Here is a 10,000-nt window from a genome sequence, read left to right as displayed (position 1 = left end):
TTAATGATGGGAATTTTAAACTACTACAGATACGAAGCTGCATAATTGGCCCCGCATCGCGTACGAACCAATCACGAGAGGAGAGAGGAAAAGGATGGAGGAAAAATCCATGCATTCCGGAGCACTTCATCGCCACGTACCCTAACATGATTAGCTATTCACTCGATTGGGTAGCTTGATGATCCAGTGCTCTCTTTTTTTCTCTCTCTCTCCTCCTCTCTATTCAGCTGGGCACCAGCATTCTCCTCTGATTTAGGTACTCGATTGTGCAGACATTGCCGTAATTATGTACTCATCCGCTTAAGTACTCACATGCCCGGCCACACCACTGGATAGATATCATACGTACCCACTCCACTCCATTAGCCTTCTACCCAAAAGCTCATTTCGCTTTTCGTAACGATCAGCGTAAGATTCCAGATGGCGTCCGTCTTCCAGTTCTTGCGTTTCCTTCAGCGGTCTCGTCATTAATTTCCAGATAATTCCTTCTAAAGGATGTCCTCTTCATGAGCCTTTTCTTGTCGCTTCTACCGTATCTTTCATTTTCTTTTTTTATCCACTTCTTTTTATCGACATCTTACCCCTTACATGCGACGGAATCATCTTAAAAGTCTTTTACGAGTTTTCAGTCTCCATTTCCAGCCAGGGAGTGTGTCGTCATTTTTAATGTACGAAAAGGGCATCTGTAATGTTTTATTTCTTCGTCACAGTCATTTAAGCAACACTCCTCCTAACCCTCTCCCATTGGAACCCCTCTCCCATCCCCACCCCCACCCCCTCCAGACGTCACCCCTTCCGAGGAGTCGGGGACGGTGTCGTTGTTATTTCGTGACATTCGGGGCCGTTGATGATCCCCTTGATTGATGACTTCCTCTGGATTGTCGCAATGGCGAATCCCTAATGAGCAGATTTATGGTTTTTACAAATTTTTTTCACCCCGTTTTTTTATTCTGTCTTTTTTCCTTGTTTCGTCTCCTCTTTCCTCCCATCCTCAATAACTTAATATCTTTTTATTGAGACTTTAGTGAGATAATTGCGAAATCATCTCTTTAGTTCAACTTTTATGAGTGCCTTCCAGATGGCCAACTGGAAGAGAGACACGTCTTAAAAATTGATAATTATGATAACAACGCTTAAACCTTTCCTATGAAAAAAAAAAATAAAACTATATTTCTGTAGAACAACTAAAAAAAGCGTTTATAAAAATGGGGAATAAGATTACCTCTTCAAAATCAGGTATTTTTCTTAATAATATTGCTCTGAATTGGTAAATTAAAACTACAAAACACATCTCAACAAAATTATTCTATTTTCATTTCTGCAACATAAAATGAAGCAACATTACGAAAGATCAGTCTAAGGCAAACATCCAATGATTTATATTTTACAAAAAGTCATAAAAGTGGGTTCCAACAAAGTATTTATCGTATTAAACATGAAAGTATAAATTAAAGCCCTGCATTATTTTCATTCAGCAACGTGCATCTAAGATGCTAAAAAAAATTGAGTGTCAAAACTGTCTTACCCAATGATATGGAGATGAAAAACAAATAACGGAAACGACAAAACAACCTCAATATGAAATCTCAATAAGAGCTTACGGCGAACAAACAACACTGCAATAAAATTAACGACGAAGACAACAAATCAAAAAACAAACGACCGGAGCTATGGGGGGAGGGTGGCTCTTGAAAGCGAGAGGGGAGGTGAGGAGGAGGGGTGGACAAGCAAGAATATCAATCAAAAACTGAATCCTGGAAACAATTCCTTATATCGCCCATAAATCATAACCTTGTTTTTCTAAGCCATCCAGAGACACTGGTAATGGAAGAACTTCCAAAAATGAATTACGGCCAGGCGTCATGCTGGGTAATTTATTGTAATTTCGAGTGTAATTTTCGATCAGATAGATTCGCTCCGTGTTATTTCTTGATCACTGCCATTCGCTCTGGTGTTTCTTGCTCGGCGATTAATCGTCTGCTCTATTACGCATGTTATCGAGGCTTCGCTCTATTCATTTGTTTTATCTTAATAATTTTATCATCCTAGTTTATGGACATTTTTCGAAACGAGGATAACTACACGAAGTGTGATAATCAGCAAAATTGGAGATTCAATCCGATAACCAGTCATAATGTAATCCTGGAAGTGCAAATGATAATTTTGGCTGTTGCATCGACAACATTTGCCTTGAAATAATCTACATGCTCGTATGTCATTACACGAGTAATATACTAAATAAAATACTTATTAATTCTTCAACATGTCAAAAAACTGTTGGTGTCCTGTGAATCAAAGAGAACGAATATTTTCTTCCTGCGCATTCTCTCCTCTTAGTCAGCATCACCCCTGACCAATTCAGAGAGAAACACAAAAACTCCCAAAAACTACGCATCGAGCCACAACACTCACACCAGGACCATCGTCTCGATCATTATTCTCGTATTATTGGAAAAAACGGGGCAGGACACACAACGCACGAACACACTCACCATCTAATCCCCACCCACCCCTCCGAACCCCAGCCTCTCTCCCACTACCCGCCTGCCACTCCCCAGCCACTCCTGCTTGTCTCATTACCTTGTATTTGCGCTGTGGATCGCCTCTCATTCCTTAGACAATCTGGTATTATTTTCTCTTGGTCCTAATGCCATTCTTCTATAGCCTTGTGTGCGCAGAGAGGAAAATGACACAGCACCCTACTTCGCTAATGTTTATCATCAAAACACAACGGGGTTATCATGTGTCATACTGGGGGTGACTTGCAACATTGCCTATTGTATTTTACGAGCTTTGCATTCTCTCTCTCTCTCTCTCTCTCTCTCTCTCTCTCTCTCTCTCTCTCTTATTCAACTATATTTCTAGTCGATTCTTTTCCTTTAATTTCCAACTCTCTCTCTCTCTCTCAATCAGCTATGTTTCTGGTCGATTCTCTTCCTTTATTTTCCTCCACTCTCTCTCTCTCTCTCTCTCTCTCTCTCTCTCTCTCTCTCTCTCTCTCTCTCTCTAGTTGTACCCTTACAGTAATGTCTCGCCACAGTATAGTTTTTCTTTACTTTTCAACTATAGACATTTTTCTTTCCGAACACAGTTCTCTTCTTCTATTTCAGCTCCTCCGTCCCCACGCAATCTGATATATCAAAGACATAAAAATCCATAAATTTAGTATTGTTACTGGGAGCTCGAATCCTTCTTCATCTTGTTATTTTCATGTACTTCCCGAGGATAACGTGATAAAACCACTTACTTAGAATGATCTCTTCTCTCCTCTCTCTCTCTCCTCTCTCTCTCTCTCTCTCTCTCTCTCTCCAGAGAACCATACCTGAGCCGAATAAATCATTCTGAATATTCAGTCTCTCTTGCTCTCTCTGCGGAAATCAAAGCTAAACAAAAAAATAAAATTTCCTCAAATTACTCTCTCTCTCTCTCTCTCTCTCTCTCTCTCTCTCTTTCAGCCGAGCAGCGCCGATTCTAATAATTCCTGAAATTAAAACGTTATTTGTGAACCCCCATTAACTAGACGACGCGACCGTCGCTAATTGCACGGAGCATATAGCCATCAAGACGGTCGCTGCCCATCCTCACTCCCTCCCTCCCTCTTTCCCTCCCTCCCTCCCAGGACCCCCTCCGTGGCAGCCGAACCTACGGCAGAACACATCCTCCGTAGGAATAATGACCAAGACCTTGATAATGACAATATAGGTCGCCCGGCATGACCACTCTCAGACCTTGACTCGTAGCCCGAGCGACCGAATCCCGAAATGATCGGCTTTGCGAACTCGTATGTCAATAACGACTCTCTCTCTCTCGATGAGGGACATCGCCTCGTACTTTACGATCGGGAACCTAGAGATTTTTCCTCCTCCCCGCCGACCGGGGGAACGAGATGGCGGCGGGCGATAAGGCTAAGTGCAATTACATATCTTCGACGACTTTCATGACAAACCAATCCTCCAAAAAGAGGGCCTCCAGCAAGGTTGAACCACGGATGCAAAAAAAAAAAAAAAAAAAAAAAAATTGTATTAATGGTAAAACCATAAGAGGAAAAAATGGTGTCAGAGTCCAACATATACAGGTCGACTTGATTGGAAAGGTTCCTAAAAAAGCCAAACGAATTATTTGTAAAGTTGAAATTTTGTTTAACGCATTAAAGTCGCAGTGAGTGCAATGTAGTGTTATCTAATATTCGATATCGACCTTATATGTTTTAGATAAATAAATCACTAAGCTTGGAAGAATACTAATGTAAATTGTCTAACATAGAAAATGTTTTTAATTCAACCAATAATTCTCTAATTATTTAAAAGGAAATGTCTTCCGTACTAAACCAATTTACTTCATCAGATAAGTAAAGATTTATGATGAAATACTCTAAACGTCCTTCCTTGCCAAAATCAAGGGCTAAATTTCGACGGTTTTCTGTTTTGCTGTTCCATGAATGAAGTGAAATCGTTATACGACCTAAACTTTCGTATCATAAGATAGGTTTTGCTCTTCTCCCTCAAATGCCAGAATTTACAGGACACCTGCATGGAGCTGACATTGCCACAAATTACATGTGCCCGATCTTTCGGGGGAAAACGTTTTTTTTTTTTTTTCTTTTTTTTTTTTTTAATAGGAGCAGATACAGAAAAGCAAAAGTTTATACGGATGGTTTACCTTAATTAAGATTCAAGTTTCTACTCATCTCCAAAACGATTTTAGATCAGGAGCGTTAAACTATAAAATATGTTCAAAATAATTTCAAAATAAATATGGTAGTTTTTACTTCTTTTTTAATCCTGTATTCTTATTTATTGTGCGTGAAATAGCTATACCACATATCCAGAGTTAAAGAATTATATATGCTCTTCATAAATGCATATATTAAATATAGTATGAATTAGAATGGCAATTTTTCACGTTTGTCACTTAGCTGGGATGTTGGAGAAGAGGCTTTTTAGTTTTCAAATTATTTATTGATTTATTTAGTTTTGGTGGGGCACAAGAAGTTTAAGCAAGGGAATTACTTCCATATATTAAAGAGATTTCATCTGTAGGTCAAAATTAAGTCTGAACTTCATTGTGGCTGATGGGGATTCTTTTGATAATTAAAGTTTAGATTCTTAAGTGTCTCGAAAAAATATCCTGAACAAAATGGCATTATCTATCTGTGATGAAAGCCACACATGTGACAATTCAATCATGTTTCGGCGATGCGAAAACAAGGATATTTAAATGAAGAACTCGTACGTCAAATGGGGAGGTGCCTAGTGAAATAAACCAAGATTGTCACAGTTCCTTTGCTCTAGTCTTCCTTCACTTAAATTCAAAGCGCTGTAAAAAGTGGAACAACGGTTAATTCAGGAAGTGATTCGACAATTCTCAACCACTCTTCAGGATATGAACCTCAAGAACAGTGGTTCCCAAACTATCTTACCTGACGCCCCCTTTTTGCTTCCAGTAGACCCACACGCCCCCCCCCTCTCTTTTTTTCATGTGAAATGATTCTTGCATTTATTTCTTAGCATTGTTCAGGAAAACAGATTTCTGTTTGTATTAAACTTTAATAATGAAAGCCACTCAAACAAATAATAGTACATTACAGGGCATTTTTCTAATAGAAAACGGGTTGGAGTGACTGCTATAATTATACTTTGCATGTATGTAATGGCAGATATTTGTTCTTTGAATGATTTTATTATTCTAATTAAACAAATATTTTTCAGCAGATGACTTCACGCCCCCCTAGGGGGGCAAGCCCCCTAGTTTGGGAACCACTGATAAAGCGGGACCCCACAACTTAAAGTCATCTGCTGAAAAATATTTGTTTAATTAGAATAATAAAATCATTCAAAGAACAAATATCTGCCATTACATACATGCAAAGTATAATTATAGCAGTCACTCCAACCCGTTTTCTATTAGAAAAATGTCCGTGTAATGTACTATTATTTGTTTGAGTGGCTTTCATTATTAAAGTTTAATACAAACCGAAATCTGTTTTCCTGAACAATGCTAAGAAATAAATGCAAGAATCTTCTTGAAAACAATCTCATTATGTTCCACACCCAATTTACCCATGTCACGTTTCTTGAACTATCATAATTTAACCTAAGGGCATAGCAAAAAAAAAAAAAAAAAAAAAAAAAAAAACCGGGCTGGTGCAATACTAGTGTACACCTCGGGAATTTGCAGCTAAAATCGCTAAAAAATTAAAAACATTCAAAGGAAAATTACTAAAGTGCTAATTGTTCCTGTCAACCTGATGAACTTCGATCTTGGCGTTTTAGATCTTTTTTTTTAAAACAACAGCCGGTCATTCCCAGAGACATGAGCTAAAAAAAATATTTTCTCGAGGAGAAAAGAATAAGAAGAAAAGTGTCTTATGTTGCCAATGAACACCCTAGGAGTATCGGTGCGGCTTAGCTCATAAGTGAATTAAAATAAAAGTGTTGAAACATAGCTGTGCAGTTCCATTTGATATATCTTACAGAAAAAATTGTACTGCGCTTAAGATTTAGAAGTTGTAGGTTTATATCTATTATGACAATATACAGAAGCCTATGAAAATAAAAATAAAAAATAAATTTAATCTTGTAACACGGAAGAAGCAAAACGAAAGTGGGCGTCTTTGAAATCAGACAAAATCTGTATAACTCATTCATAAAGTTTCCTGTTAATCCTTGTCAATTTTTGCCATGAAAAAATAAAATGAATGAGGTGATGAAAGGGCCGGTTTAAAATCAAGCCAAATTCTGGATGATATATTCTTAAACGTTCTTATGCAAATCTACGAGCGTATTGTGTATCCATGAATTCATTTACTATATAGACAACGGGCCGTAGACTCCAATTTTATCACAAATTCTTAAAAGTCTTCAACAACAAAATGAAAAGCACCACAATTTATTCGATAAACCACATGTAGTATGTAGAAATATACAATGAGCGCAGTACACTAGGATCGTATGTTATTAAAAAAGGAAAACAGAGAACGGACGATAAAGAGATTACGGTTCGTTTTGAAAGTGCACCAAAAGATGATCAATAACGCAAAATACGAAGAAAAGGCAGGTACAAAGGAAAAAACTGAATGGGTTTGAAGCCCCGCGTCCGGAGTAAATCACTTGAATGAAAGGTCGAATAAGCGCGAAAATAAAGAAGGAAAAGAACGGATGGCTTGAAACCGTACCAAATCCGGATCACAGCCAAAACCCCTTGTATCGGTCGTTTGGTGAAGGTTGAAAAAAAAGGAAGAAAAAAAAGAAACTAAATGAAAAAAAAAAAAAAAAAAAAAAAAAAAATCACAAAGACCTGGCAGAGGGATTTCGCGTGATCCTGTATTAATATGATGATTGACAGACAAACTGCAATATGAAAATCTGGATATGCTTACCGAATAACGGCTTTTATGTTCAACCTTTGTCATTTTTTTCAAATATACACAAATGGTACATTTAAACAATGCTGTCGTTACAGCTTTAAAATCAGTGCTATATTACCACAGTTGTTACGATACTTATGGCTATTACTATATCTGGTAACTGTTATTATGCGTTATTAATGTATATTCATTGAATATATCTATATATATATATATTATCTATCTATATATATATAGATATATATATATATATTATATATAAATATTATAATATATATATGCGTATGTAAGTGTGCATGTATGTATATGTAGAAAACGTTAAAGAATGTATCTAATTTCCATTTCTAAACAGAACTTTAAGATCAATGACCTTTTTCTTATCAATATGTCAATAAACAAATATGTGTAATCGTTTTATTTACATTCAGATATGTATATAAACAATCACGCACGCCTGCACTCAATTTAAAGACTGTGTTCATTTAGTTGAATAAGCCAGAAAAATAATATCAGATCAGGCAAGTTAAATCCACTGCAGTCGCAGCTAAACGAAAGAAACAACAGCCGTTAAAAGAGGCTGATTCTTTCTTGTTAACTATTATTATGTAGCATATTATATGATCTTATCTTCAGCTGTCAGTTTCGCATCGAAAACGAAGAGAAAGAATGCTTAAACTATATTCAAGCGTTAATCTCTTTTGTCCGGAGTCGAAGATCTCTCACAAAAAGTGCTGACCCTCGTCAGTCTCCGCGCTGAAAAGAATATACAGTAAAAATGATGTTCAATTGCATTCAAGCAGTTACTAATCCTACTCGTCTCGAGCCAATAATTCTCATGAAAAGTGTTGGCTACCTCGAGCAGCGTAAGCGATAAAAAGTGCAGACAAATAGTGTTGAGCGCATCCATGCAGTCACTAAGCTCTCCCGTCCGGAGCCGGAATCATTCTGACGAAATGGCTCAGGATGGACTTTAAACTTGTAATCGCATCAATATGCGCGCAAAATGATCAATGCATATTTCTCGACGGCCGACGGGAAGACGCAGGACGTCTCCAGAAGGGCGCTCCACCCAAAAGGCTAATTCAGGCATTGTCGGTCCAGCATGCGAACGTAAATCAAGATTGCGGCGAATCTTTGCAGCGATTCTTCAGCGCTCCTCGCACACACACACCGGAGCCTCGCAGGTGTCTAATCCCATTACGGCTAAGCGACTTTCGGCCGCGAATAAAATCTGATGCATCCAGGTGAGTTGCTCAACCCATTTTACCCTTCATTACTCGCTATTTAAAGTTAATGGGTCCGGCGAACAGTCCGCTTCGTGTAAAGACTGTAGCTTAAAGTCAAGTTTATTTAGGATTAAGTGTGGGACGAGCGACTTTTTTTTTTTTTTTTTTTTTTTTTTTTTGGCAGATTAAGTTTTGCACACCCTGCGGTGTTGGTATAACAACAATATGCAGTTTTATGAGTATCCAGACTTTACGTCCACTTTACTCATTTTACTTCAGGGACGCTTTTATCAGACCAATATTTAATGTTATTGATATTACGTTATATAATTACAATATGTTATTTGACCAAATTGCGATTTTAAGAACACGTTACTGAGATATATTCTTTCGTGTTTTTTTAACAGTTCTTGCATTTGCACAAACCTTAGTAATATGATTCATGAAAATCTATACGTTTTCTGACAGAGCAGGTGTCAAATCAAAGAATAATTTTATAGAGACCGCTCCCTGGGATTTTTCTATTGCTCTTAAAGAAGCTTGTACCGCACCAAAGTGCTACTTCTGTAAAACCTCGGATGGTAATTCATCTTTCTAAAGTTTTTTCTGTCTTGTTACTCCAGCCGTTCCATTTGCAATTCAGCAGAGCTTCCTGCAAAAACAAAGATGCGTGTCAGAGGGGCATCGGGGTAAATAAATGAGATTCAACATGAGGCATCCTGTTGGCTCCGAGCGATCAGTCACGCTCAGCTGAGCTCCTGATTCGAAAACCTGACAATATAAAGCGTCTTAGAGGACATCGGGGCTTGGAAATGGACGTTACTGCTTTCCTTTTCATTTGCTTGGGTACTCTTTTGTCTATTCTTTTTTTACACTCTCTCTCTCTCTCTCTCTCTCCTCTCTCTCTCTCTCTCTCTATATATATATATATATATATATATATATATATATATATATATATATATATATATACTAGCATGTACTTATGTGAAGTAATATCAAATCGTTTACCCCCTTTTCAAAGGCTATAGCTTCATCGAAAAGGGGCGAAATATGACAACTACAACGAGATGGTTACCGAGTACCGAAGAGACTCGTGGGCACACATCAATAGTCATGAGATTGTTAAAAAAAAAGGCAATGACAACCTCAAGAACAAGAGACAGGAAAAGGGAATAAGATCGCAAGAGACTGTGCACGATGAAAGATGCATCGCTTGTAAAAGGGTTAGACGGGACGCTGGTAAGCCTTCAGTGTAGGTTTATGAAGGGACTAATATTGTTGAAGCTTTCTGATAACAGATTAATTTTTTTTATTTTTTAATGAGGGGCTCCAGCTTAATAACCCTGAACATTGGCGAAGGTATGCGGACGTGAAAGTTTTAACAATAACATGAATTCTTATTACA

The 10,000-nt window shown here is 37.7% G+C and overlaps 1 long non-coding RNA gene across 4 annotated transcripts in view; it reads right to left on the bottom strand.

The window, feature by feature from the left end:
- Positions 1–10,000, bottom strand: part of LOC135215377 (uncharacterized) — a 424,575-nt gene that overhangs the window by 311,452 nt on the left and 103,123 nt on the right. The gene's annotated exons all lie outside the window — the stretch shown is intronic.

This window comes from Macrobrachium nipponense, chromosome 11, assembly GCF_015104395.2.
Source record: "Macrobrachium nipponense isolate FS-2020 chromosome 11, ASM1510439v2, whole genome shotgun sequence".
NCBI classification, from domain to species: domain Eukaryota; kingdom Metazoa; phylum Arthropoda; class Malacostraca; order Decapoda; family Palaemonidae; genus Macrobrachium; species Macrobrachium nipponense.
Note: the sequence above shows the minus strand (reverse complement) of the source record. Positions and strands in the feature narration are given on the sequence as shown.